Source organism: Chrysochloris asiatica, unplaced genomic scaffold (assembly GCF_000296735.1).
Source record: "Chrysochloris asiatica unplaced genomic scaffold, ChrAsi1.0 scaffold00012, whole genome shotgun sequence".
In the NCBI taxonomy this organism is placed as follows: domain Eukaryota; kingdom Metazoa; phylum Chordata; class Mammalia; order Afrosoricida; family Chrysochloridae; genus Chrysochloris; species Chrysochloris asiatica.
The window spans coordinates 31988100-32001654 of record NW_006408530.1 but is presented as its reverse complement, the minus strand read 5'-3'; the positions used below and the strand labels follow the sequence as shown (position 1 = coordinate 32001654).

General features: G+C 38.8%; 1 protein-coding gene and 1 pseudogene across 1 annotated transcript in view; one reads left to right on the top strand and one right to left on the bottom strand.

Annotated features, from left to right (window-relative positions):
• ZRANB3 (zinc finger, RAN-binding domain containing 3) overlaps positions 1-13555 on the bottom strand; it is a 226722-nt gene that overhangs the window by 38495 nt on the left and 174672 nt on the right. The window lies entirely within an intron of this gene.
• On the top strand, positions 2381-4746 carry LOC102836768 (annotated as a pseudogene).

Here is a 13555-nt window from a genome sequence, read left to right as displayed (position 1 = left end):
AGATCACATTCACAGACACCAGGTGTTAGGATTTTAATATTATTTTTGGGGGGAGGGGGGACATATTTTGATCTTATTTATGTTTGTAATATCATATCAAATCTAAAGATATGAATTAAAAGCTTAAAAAAACTTATTTTCATCAATTTTTGCATTCATTTATTGTTTTGGATCACCATATTCATGATACAGATTTTCTCCTCAAAAGATCCTTGGTCATCCCTTAATATATGATGAAGAAAGAAACAGAATGTTTGTCTGGGAATTCAGGATGCAAAGGGCCTATCACACCAAGCAGATCTGATACACATAATGATTGAATTTTAGGGGTGATTTAGGGGTGAGGAAGATGAAGGGGTCCAGAGTGATACTCAAACTCTTAAATTTCTACCTGGTGTGACACCATAGGATAAGCACTCAACTTCAAAGTTGGTCTGAACTGCAAAGTCGGCAGTTCAAACTCAACAGCTGCTCCTCAGAAACCCTACAAAGGGTTGTTATGAGTTGAAACCAACTCTACGGCACTTAACAACAACAACATTGTAGAGATGATGATATTCTCAGAAACTACAAGAGGGAATTAAAGTGCAGTGAATTGCTTCAAATGGCTATTCTACCCAGCCTTTGTACCTTCCCACCAAACATGTTTTTTGGTCCTGATGGGTTTGAGTAACAGAAGGTGGGAGAAGATGATTCCGTTGTGAGTGGTTAACAGAGCGGTGATTGTAAAAACTTGGAACTCTAACAAGGATATAAAATGAGCCATCTCAGAACAGGAGTGGGAATCTCACTACTGTTAAAGAACCAGGAATGGACCCTGAGATCCCTGTGCATTAAACCTCCTCAACTCAGAAAGTGTGACAGCTGAGGAGTGGCAGAGAAGCAGCATCAGCAGAACCAAGAACCAGAGCAGTGGGCTTCCCAACTCACAGAGCAAGTAAAGCTTGCATGCAGAGTGGGGTGCCTCCTGGTGCTTAATTGGGGGAGCTAGGCTTGCTGACCTACAGAGCCAGAGCTGAGTGTCTTCAAACTAAGGCTTATAGTGAAATGTTATACCCTGTGGGCATTTATTAGCAACCCTAAAAGAACTTTGTAACATTGCTAAGCAAGGCAGAGACCAGGCCAATGGGCTGAGGACCAGAGAGAGGCCTGCCTGTGGGCACAGTGGAGGAGAAGCTGCCCTGACTGGAAGAACTGCATTGTAACCTGTTAACTTCCCTAATAAAGAAAGCCCTGCAACTGCCAATATATTCTCTGTGGACATTGCAATGGATTATCAAATCCAGCTGAGTAGTGTCCCACCGGAAAGATGGCTGATGCCACATGTTATACAGGAATAAAGGAAAATGAAAAGTCTCAGAAGGCCAAAGGAGAAGAGATTAGGAAATAAGTTCACTTTTGGGCATGTCTGAAGGCTAATAAGATAGCAGTTTCAGGGTTGCTGTTGTTAAGGACCATCATCTAGTTGGTTCTAACTCCTAGTGACCTTGCATAGGGTTTCCAAGAAGCAGCTGGTAGGTTTGAATTGCTGACCTTGTAGTTCACAGTCCAGTGCTGATCCTACAGCATCCCACCAGGAGTCCACACAGAGGGTAGAGGAAATAAAAAAGATGAAAGTCAATGAGAAAACAGAAGAAGAACATTAATGGGGGGGGGGGCGTGAGGAAGACATATTCCCAAAAAAGTAACAGTAACAAAGGTAAAAAATCAGGAGAGTAATGGCTTCTGTGCATGTTTTGGTTTTCCATCTATTATGGTAGGTGTTCAATGGATACCTTCAATCATGAAAACTCATGTTTTACCATTCTGAAATTTGTCATCTGTTATTTTTATTCTGCTTTCTCTGTCCTTTCCTTCTAGAACTATTAGGCAAGGTCAGAACTTGTGAACTGATCCTTTCAGTTTCCTCACAATTTCTATTTATTTGTTCTAATTTCTGGGTGATTTCCTCAACCTTATCTTCCATTCTGTCTTTAATAAATTGTTAATTTCTGGTATTACAGTTTTAATTTCTAGAAGCGTTCCCCTTATCCTTTAATGTTCCCCTTTCCCTGGTTATGGGTATAACATCTGCTTTTAGTTCTCTGTGGATATTAACGGGAGTTTTTTGTTCATTAGTGTTTTCTCCAGCTATTACATTGTTTCTATTTCTTTTGTATCACTTTCTCAGTTTACAGCTTTGCTTTGGGCTATGCTTTCCACGCTTTTTCATAATAGAGGTTCTCCTCAGTGTCTGGCAGACTTCCACTGTCCATTCACATTTAAGAATAAGACACTAAAGAGCTAGTGGAGGTTCCATGTGGGAGACCTCACTGTAGCATCATTGGTGACTATTTTGTTGGGGGATCCCTTTCAGCCCCAGTCATTTCTGACTGATATAATGCTGGCCACCAGTGATCTGGGAGTTGTTCAGAAAGGTAATTAGAATTTCTCTTTTACTTAATCTGCTTGTTTTCAGGTTAGTGTATAACCTGCCCTCTTAAATTGTTTTCTATCCAGTATTGCTTTAGTGCTGTGGGTTAATGTGCTGGACTGCAAGGTCAGTTTGAACCAGCAGTTCAAGTTCACCAGCTGCTCCTTGGAAATGCTATACAGGGTCACTATGAGTTAGAACCAATTCAATGGCACTAAACAACAACATGTTTTAAAAAAATTATCTTTACATATACTTTTAAAGACTCTTTTCAAGAGTATCAAATAAAAACATAAAACCAAACTGAACTCTGTATAGCCATATACATGAAATACACAATACTGGAGTGCAGCACTGTAGGATAAGCACTGGACTGCTCACTGAAAGGTTGGCAATCCAAACCCACCACCAACTCCTCGAAACCCCTATATAGGGTTTCCACTCAAATCAAGTCAGTTCCAACTCATAGTTACCTGTTATAGGGTTTCCAAGGAGCAGCTGGTGCATTTGAACCACCAACCACGTGGCTCGCAATCCAGTGCTGATCCTACCACGAGGACAACATATATACTGAATGATGAAATAATATCAGAATCTTTTGTTCCATTCTACATCTTAAAGATGTAGGTCTTTTTAATTTCTCGCTAAAGACCTTTTAATTTCTCACTAAAGACCTTTTAATTTTTCTACTTCCCCATCAAAAACTTAAAACAAAACTGTCTTAAAATTAAAAGTAATCCTTCCAACAACAACAAAAAAAAAAACCCATAGAAATTGTTCAAAAGTTAGAATTCCCAGGGTCTTCAATGACCATTTTTAGTTGTAGTTGTTAGGTGCCATCGAGTTGATTCCAACATATAGCGACACTATGCATATCAGAATGAAACACTGCCCAGGTCCTTGCTATCCTTACATCCTGACATTTGAGCCACTGCTGCTACCACTGGGTCAATCTATCTTGCTGGGAGTCTTCCTCTTTTTCAATGACCCTCCACTTTGCCAAGCACGATGTCATCCTCCAGAGACTGGTTCCTCCTGATATGTGTGAGAGACACTCTCAGGATCCTGGCTTCTAAGGAGCATTTTAGCTGTACTTCTTCCAACACAGATTTGTTTGTTCTTCTGGAAGTCCATGATACTTGTAATATTCTTAACCAACACCGTAATGGAAATACATCAATTCTTATATGGTCTTTCTTATTCACTGTCCAACTTTCACAAGTATATGAGGTGACTGAAAATACCATGGCTTGGGTCAGGTACACCTTCGTCCTCAAACTGATACCTTTGCAGAAAAATCAAAAACCACCAACCAGAGAAGACATCCTATAGCAGCAAAGACATATGTCAACAATAAATCTGCTCATCCCAAAGAGACTGCGGAACAGAGAAAAGCTCATCTGATGGACTGGAAAGCTGACAAAGGGAGAGTGCTGAAAAGGCTTCCTAGGTCAGTAGTTACCAAGCCTGAGCTGGAAGGACACAATGGAAACCCAGTCGGGTCCTTCTGGACCACCATGGCAGAAGAAGATGAACAAAGATTATTTATGAAAAAGTAAAGAAGACATTTTCTGAGTGCCAGAACCTGATGAATGCGGGATGCGCCAAAGAGGAAATACTGGTCACACTGAATGACATGATTACAAATACTCCAGATGTCACAGAACTTGTTAGGTATTGAGTGTGCCTTATACATCTTGAACCTATCACAAGTCCTATTGAAAATATTATTGCCATCTATGATAAGGCCATCCTGGCAGGGACACAGCCTATTAAAGAGATGCAACATGCAATTGCAGATATTTTAACCAGAAAGTGTCAAGAAAAAATTAATTTTGGAGAAAACATTGAGGGTGCTTGTACAACTATGCAACAAATCCAAGCAGTCAACATTGAAGACCTAGGTGTTCATCTAGGAACATCTTCAATGTTCCAGGAAAACTGGAAATGGAAAATATTCATGGAAGTGCAGTACTTCATGATTGTGATAAAGAGCAAGAAGACAAAAAACCAGACCCAGCTAATGATGTTAAAACTCCTGATAAAGAATCAGGGAGAGTTGCTTGATTAAATTTAACGTATCTCCTACGCCATACTTACAAAGTGCTAAAAAGAAGATTCAGTTTGAAGAAACAAATTCTATATTTAAAAAGATGAAGTTTCTAACACCAGTGAGACGTTCTTGGCATCTTCAGGATAAGACTTCTAAATTACCAGATATGTTAAAAGACCACTATCCTTGTGTATCTTCACTAGAACATTTAACAGAGTTGGGAAGTGAAACTGATGCTTTTGTATACTGGCCTAATGCAGTACTATGCTGTATGTACTGAGAAATCGAAAAAGCAGAAGAGAAATAAAGTTGGAATAAGGTAAAAAAGAAAAATGGATACCTTTGCTCTTGAACCCTTTAAAGAGGTCTGTGCAGCAGATTTGCCTAATGCACTATGTTGTTTGATTTCTTCACTGCTACTTCCATGAGCATTGACTGTGTATCTAAGCAAAATGAAGACTTTGACAACTTCAACCTTTTCTTGGTTTATCATAACACTATTTATAGTTCCAGTGGTGATGATTTTTGTTTTTTCACACTGAAAAAAAATGGAAGGCTGTGGTTTTTGATCTTCATTAGTAAGTATTTTATGTACTCTTCCTTCCAGCAAGCAAGGTTGTATCATCTGCAGGTGATTGAGTCTTCCTCCAATCCTGATGCCACGTTCTTCTTCACATAATCCAGCTTCTTGTATTATTTGCTCAGCATACAGACTAAATAAATGTGGTGAAAGAATACAACCTGGTGTACACCTTTTCTGATTTAAGCCCCTTGTACTCGTCTTACAATTGTCTCTTGGTCTATATACAGTTTCCACAAGAACACAAATGTTCTGGACTATCTTTTCTTTGAAATGCTATCCATAGTTTGTCATGATACACAGTTCAAAGTCTGCATAGCCAATAAAGTACAGGTAAACATCTTTCTAGTATTCAGTTTTCAGCCAAGATCCACCTGACATCAGGAATGACATTCCTAGATCCACGTTGTCTTCAGAATTTGCTTGGACTTCTGGCAGCTCCTTGTTGATATATTGTAAATTATCTTCAGCAAACAATTTACTTGCAATGTGATATTAGTGGTATTGTTTGATGATTTCCATATTCCATTTGTTCACCTCTCTTTGGAATGGACACAAATATGTATGCTTTCCAATTGGTTGGCCAGGTATCTATCTATCTTCCAAATTTTCTGGCATAGATAAGTGAGTGCCTCCAATGCTGCATGAATCTGTTGAAAAATTTCAATTTGTAGTCATTAATTCTATCCATTCCTGGAGGCTTGTTTTTCACAAATGCTTTCTGTGCTGCTTATAGCTCTTTCTTCAGTACAATTGGTTTTTGGTCATATGGCACATCTTGAATGACTGAGCATCGACCAATTCTTTTTGGTGAAGTGACTCTGTATTCCTTCCATCTTCTTTTGATGTTTCTATATCATTCAATATTCTGTCCATAGAATCTTTTAATATTGCAAGTTGAGGCTTGAAATTTGTTTTAAATCTTTCAGCTTGAAAAATATTGAGTGTGTTCTTCCCTTTTGGTTTTCTGATTCCAGGTCTTTGCACATTTCATTATAATACTTTATTTTAATGTATATGAATATATTATTAATAATAATAGGCAAAAATATAACTTAAATACAAATCAATAGATTTTTATGTTTTTTTATTTCTATTACACAAGTCTATTAATATATTATTTAGTATATTTTGTCTTTTAGAGCTGCCGTTTGAAATTTTCTGTTTGACTCTTTTACTTCTTCATTTTTTTCCAAAAGCTTTTCTACACTCAAGAGCAAGTTTCAGAGCGTCTACAGACATCCATTTTGATCTTTTCTTTATTTCCTGTCTTTTTAATGACCTTTTGCTTTCTTTCTGTATGACATTCTTGATGTCATTCCACAAATCTTCTCATCTTCAATCAATAGTGTGTAATGCATCAAATCCATTCTTGAGATCATTTCTAAATTCAGGTGGAATATGTTTAAGGTCATATTTTGTGTCTCATAGACTTGTTTTAAATTTTGTCAGCTTCAGCCTGAACTTGTATAATTGAAGGTCTGTTCTATAGTCTTTCCCAGCCTTGTTTTGGCTGAGGCTACTGAGATTTTCTACAGTTTCTCCCCACAAATATAGTCAATTTTATTCCTGTGTAAATCCATCATTTTTTCAGTAGATCTCCTTAATTAAATTTTAAAAAATTATTGTACCAACATATATAATACATCATTTGCCAATTCAAGATTTTCATGTTACAATTTAGTGACACTAATTACATTTTTAAAGAATTTCTAGTATTATTTAAGTCATGATGTGCTTAGAAAATTTGTATTAAGAAATTATCATTGATATACTAGAGGCTGCTGAGAGTGAAGATTAGCAGCAATTTAATAATCAGAAACTGACGCAGACACACCATTGCTACTATGAGGGGTTACTCAAAGAACACAGGGTTAGTCGGTAAAAGCACTATTTTGAAACACATGCTACTTCAGTAATAACTCAGACTTTAGCATGTAAACCCGAAAAGGAGTGAGTGAGTGGAAAGATAATCATTTTATAATAATTTCATCAACCAAAGGATATAATAAAAGCATCATTTTACTAAAAGGAGAAGGCAAGATTAATCAGTAGCAATGACTTCAGGCAGGATTATAATGGCTAAATTGGACCATAGTAAATGTTGTCACAGGTTGAGAACTTTAAAACACAGTGCCCAGACCATGGGCCTGGCAAAAGTTTTAAGTCCTAACAGAAGGAGAGATTCCGTCTGAGGTAATCAATGAGAACTCCAATTAATATTGTCAGGTGCCATCAAGTCGGAACCAACTCACAGCGACCCCATGTACAACAGAACGAAACAATGTCCGATCCTGGGCCAACCTCACTACCGCTGCCACACTTGAGTCCATCAATGATGCTACCTGGCCGATCCATCTCAATGGGGGTCTTCCTCTTTTTCTCTGACCCTTCATCTTACCCAGCATGACATCCTTCTCCAGCGACTGTTCCCTCCTGACAATATGTCCAAAGTATGAGAGACAAAGTTTAACCATCTTGGCCTCCAAGGTGCACTCTGGCTTTCCCTTTCCCAATTAATATTATCAGTTATTTTTTTCTGATGGCATCCTCTGTGTATTGGGCAGAAGGTGGTGGATGAGGATTCCTTGACACTGTACAACTTTGATAAAAAAAGGAGGAAAATCATATGACACAGACTAATGATAATTATACCTGTTGGATGGGACCAAGAAGGGTTAGTGAGTATGAGTTCTTAACTTAGGATTCACGGGACTATCAAATGAATCAAATGAAGGATGGTTTTCAATGAGCCTGCGAAACCACTAAAATTTGTCTGCAAATTGGTGTCTGTATTATGTATACATTTTTCTTGGGAGCAGTTCTATATTTTCAAAGTTATTATAACTCAACAAAGTTTAACGGTAAATGTTTTCTTAATTTTAAATAGGTTTAGGGATTCATAAAGGAGCCCTGGTAGTGTAGTGGTTATGAATCGGGCTGCCAACTGCAAGGTCAACAGTTCGAAACTACCAGCTGTTCCACGGGAGAAAGAGGAGGCTTTCTGCTCCCGTAAAGATTTACAGCCTTGGAAACTCTGTACAGGATGCTATGAACCAACTCCACAGCACATAACCACCAGGGATTCATATGTAAATATACACATGGACTGTGAAAAGGCTTTTAAAGGGAAACAGATACCTAAATTCTCTAAATATTTAATGGTAATCCCTTTTATTTCTTGCTAACAATCATTTTTGACAAGTTAACAATACCAACAGAACCAGTGAGTAACTTCTGGGTGGTGGTGTTGTTAAGTGCCATAGAGTCAGTTCCAACTCATAGCGATCGTGTATAGGATTTCCAAGGAGTAGCTGGAGGGTTTGAACAGCTGACCTTGCGGTTATCTGTTCAGTGCTTATCCTATAGTGCTACACCAAGACTTCACCTTCTGGTTGTTGTTGTTGTTGTGTGCCGTGGAGTCAGTTCCGACTCATAGTGACCCTGTACATAGTTTCTGAGGCTGTAAATCTTTAAAGGAGCAGAAAGCCTCATCTTTCTCCTGTGGAACAGTTGGTAGTTTTGAACTGCTGACCCGGAGGTTAGCAGCTTGATTTGTAACCACTACACTACCAGAGCTCCTTTCACCTTCTGGGTAGACATATATAAAAATGTCCTGATGGTGGTGTCTGATCTCCTCGAACTTCATGAAGGGTAGAGGTAATCATCTGTATTAACAGCCCAATGCTGATTCCAATGAGGCTGTGGCCAGACATTACTCCAGCCTCTGATCTTTATTTCAAATTCTGACACCAGTTGTTCCTCCCACTACACGCTCTACTTCTCTGCTGCAATGGCCACACAGAACTCACAGAAGATGGTGCTCACAATTATGGGGTCTATTAGGGAAGTTAGGAGTCCTGGTGTGATGTTGTGGGCTAATGTGCTGGACTGCAAAGTCGGTTTGAACCGCAAGGTCGGTGGTTCAAGCTCACTAACTGCTCCTTGAAAGCCCTATACAGGGTCGCTATGGTTGGAACTGACTTGACGGCACTAAACAACAACAACAACAACATTAGGAAGCTAAGAGGTTACAATTTAGGATCAGAAAATGTTCAGCATACAGGTATTTTGGTAAGGACAACTGCTTCTCTGCCATGCCTGCAGGCAAGTCTGTCTCTCGCCCTCCAAATGCTCCTGGACCTGGCCTCTGTCCTGTTCATGCAATGTTACAAAGCTCTTTTAGTACTGCTGATAAGTGTCCATTGGGCACTCTACACCTCTATAAGCCTTCACCCAAAGTGCTCAGCAAACCTATTCCCCTAATTAAGTGTCTGGAGGCAGCCCACTCTACCTCATGCTCTGGCTCTTGGTTCTGCTGCTGCCATTCCTTTGGTGTCACAGCCTTCTGTCCCTGGGTTGAGGCAGTTCAATGTGCAGGGATCTCACGACCCAAAGGACATGTTCCACTCCTGCCTCCTTCTTCTTGATGATACAAAGATCACCTTCCTGCTTCTGAGATGACTCATTTTACACCCATGTGAAGAGATTTACAATTACAATGAACTCTTTACAGTCTCAGAAACCATATACTGGGTTGCTATGAGTTGGAACTGACTCAACGGCACATCACCAGCGCCCAGCTAACAATCACTCACAACTGAATCATATCATCCACCAGCATCTCCCCCAATCTTTCCTAGGACCCATAAGGAAAAAAGTCATTTGGTGGGAGTTTACAAGACAGTGGCTACAAGAGACAATACATAATTCACTGCATTGCAAATAAGTAACAATCCAGCTTTAGAAATACTTAGGATGTAGTTTTTCGATCATGACAACCTCTTCTCAGTCATGCACATAGGCAGGTCACTTTCTGGCCTTTTACCCTTCAGGTAAGTATTACAAAGCTCTTTTAGTTGGGCTGATTTAACTGCCCAGAGGCTTTCTATTCCACCAGCCAGCAAGCCTCTTGCCCAAAGGCACTTGGCTTTCTTGCTCCCTAAACCAGGAAACCCACCTTGTACCTACTGTCACTCCTCAGTGTCCAGTGTTACGCCTCTCTTTCTGTGCCCTTAGTCTAGGTTGTTATCAGGGCAGGGATGCTGGGTCCACAAGATGCACTCCATTCCTGCCTCTTCTTTTCTGACAGTCTTGAGGTTTCCTCTGTACTCTGAGATTGGCTGTTTCAAGCCTTATGGGATAACAAACCTGACGAATCTCCTTGTTAGAGATTCATATACCTTATTTGCATGGCCCCTCCACCACAACGGTGTGAGAAAGATGTAGCTTTCTGATCTTGCAAAGATTTACAGCCTCGGATATTCTATGCAGGGTTGCTATAAGTAAGAACTGACTCAACTGCACTTGACAACAGGAACAACATCACCAGAACTGTTCCATGCACCTTATATACAGTAGTAACAGGTTATCCAATCCCCTTGGTAGACCACAAACACTTCATCTGCCTAGCCAAACCCACTCATTTGGTGAAAGTTACAAAGACTATAATATATATAGCTAGATGGATCATATTAAGTAATCTACCGCACCATACAATGAAATGTGTTCATTTGTCCACTATGTTTATAACAGAATTGTGACTAGTTTCTCCTAAGAGAACAAATGGCATATGAAGTGACAGTACAGTGAAAAAGAGAAAAACTACTGAGATGAGAGGAAAGCACATGAATTCCAATGACTGGAAAACTATAAGAGACACACTGCCCTGGAAGGCTGAAAGATAGAAAGGTGAGTAGGCCGCTTGAAACAAAACTGACTACCTTTGAGATTTTTGAGACAGATAGATATCACTATGAACTCAGAGATTCCAGCAGGTATTTAGGACATATCTGCTTAATGAAAGAATCAGCTGACCCCTAAGAAGACACTGATTTGTAGTCACAGAAACTAGAGATAAATGTAAAATTTCTGTATCAGTAAGATGCTTCTAATTATTTATATATTTTTCCTGTTTTATTAATTTTTATAATGTGAATGTATCCATTTTTAGGATAGTTGAATAAAACGTCCAAGACAGAGGTAGTAAGAAATACCTAAAATAACAAAATGCTTCCCAAATAAATGGAAGATTTACCAATACCATGACGCTCAAATCCCTTAAAAAGGAGCCTAGGTAGTGTAGTGGGTTACAAGTTGGGCTGCTAATTGCAAGGACAGCAGTTTGGATCTACCAGCCACTTTGCAGGAGGAAGATGAGGCTTTACAGCTTCGGAAACCATGTACAGGGATGCTATGCATTGAAACCAACTCAATGGCACACCACCACCACCATCCACCCCTTAAATGTAGGCGCAATAAGTATGTGTTTTACCAAAATAGACCAGAGAATCCTCAAATTACAAGAAGTATATTAACAGTTACGTACTCAGAGCCCATACCACTCTGGGAGATCTATATTTTAAAACGTACTCACTTTTCTGATATTACTGGCATTCTGCAGTATAAAGAGTGGCGGGAAGACAATTTTTTTAATGGGTTAGTAAAGCTTTGCTACTTAGTGGCAAAACTAAGCTAAAAAAGTCTTTTGTCTTTAACATTTCTAAATTTTGGCAGATATTCATGTAAAGGGAGTCAGTATATTAAATAACTATTTTAATGTTTAATAAATAAGGAACCGCAGTGTAATTGTTTTTAAATAAGAGGAATGATCAAAACCTACGGTCATTTCTATTATAAAGTATATGTGAAAAATAGCAAAGTCAACATTCCCACATGAAAAGGAATGTGTAGAATAGAAAAACACATTCCTCTCCTAAATTATATAGTTGACACCTAGTTATTGTCTTCTTTTTGTTGCTATTTCTCAATATTGGTTCTGGAAAACAAAAGATACTGCCATTGGTGAGAAATGCTGGGAATAAAGAATGCAAAATGCAAAACTGGTCTTTAGAAGCAAATCCCCTAGCCATGATGACAGAGTTAAAAGTCAGTTATTAAAACCAAAAGGGAGGAAAAGGAAATCTACTCAAACTAATAAAAAACAATAAAGCACTTTTCAGCCTGGTGTTTTGCCAGTTATGAGCTGATTTTGTTTTTCAGATTTTGTAAGAAATCCATTGCCATGTAGTTAAATAAAAATTTGACAGTAATCTACTCTTAGACATAACAAGTTTGTCCCTGCAGGCACAGAGAAAACAAAACAAACTACAGCAGCATGCTGGTTTTAAAAAAAACAACCCAATATCGTAACAAAGAAAATGTTATTTCTTACTTTGAAAGATAGCAATAAAGCAGTGCAGGCAAATGTCTTTGGGAACTGCTGACTCTTCAAATGGCAATTACAGTTTATGGCAAAATGTTGTATAATGTAATGTACAGATCACTAGATGAGATTCAGATGATTAGTCAGCCGATTTCTAGAGCCACAATCTCTATTTTAATCTCAAGGGAAGTCTGAGCTTTAAATGCCTCTTAGACATCAACTGAATGGTTTGGAGTGACCTCAAACTCAAGATGAACAATTTACCTCTGTCTTTAAGCCAGTAACTTTCCTCCACTGCATTATCTCTTGACTCCTCACTGATAACGTACTGATCACTGACAAGCATTAAACTGCTGTCCAAACAATTTCTCAGACTGGAAAACTGATGAAACAGTCCTCCTTCAGGGGTAGGAGGAGAAGTCCCGAGAGAAAGGGAAACAGATTATTTCTTCAGCATAAACTGAAACTAAATGGAAGGGAGGACAAAAATAATACCTTCCCTAACTATCTCTGCCTCCAAGAACCTCTGTCTCTTCTCCCTCCCATTCACGTCTACATGGACAGTAGGAAAACAGTGTGGAAATATAACTCTGATCATTTCATCCATCTACTTCGACCCCTCTGATGGAACTAACTACACTGCTTCTGGAGGACTCCTCCCCTTCTGCTCAGGTGTACTCTCCTTTGCCTCACTTCTCATGTGCCCTTTGCTCCCACATCCCTGTGGTCTTTTCATGCCTGGTACAATTGATACCTGTTCAGACTGCTGTGCTTTGAGGCATGTTTTTGGTGTTTTATCTACCTGAAATCACTCACTCCCTTTGAATTCATCCTTCAAAATCCAACTCAGATGTATGTATCTTAAAGAAAAATATCCTATGTGCTCCACATAGTTCTTAATTACGTCCTGGGTTCTGAACCTGGTTTACATGTCTCACTTTCATGTGTATCAGACTGCATTCTAATGATTTGTTTGCAATTGCCTCTTCCAAATAAAGAGCAAGTGCCAAAAGGAAAGTTAGTTGTTTTCCTTATATTTGCAATATGAGAACCTAGCATGTAGTTTTTTTTTTTTTAAAAAAAGATGAATTACAGCTTTTTGGAGAGACAAGTCACATACCATAACATTCACTTTTTAAAAAATGATTTTGTAAAAAAAACATTTTCAACATTCCCCTCCAAAGAATCTATTAAGCAGTAATTTTTCCATTCTTCCACCTCTCTCACCAACTCATGGCAATGACTGACCACTTTGTCTCTAGAGATTTACCTCTTGTGAACATTTCATATATGTGAAATAATGCACTACAAGGGTAAGTCAAAAGTGTTGCTATTGGGAGGAAG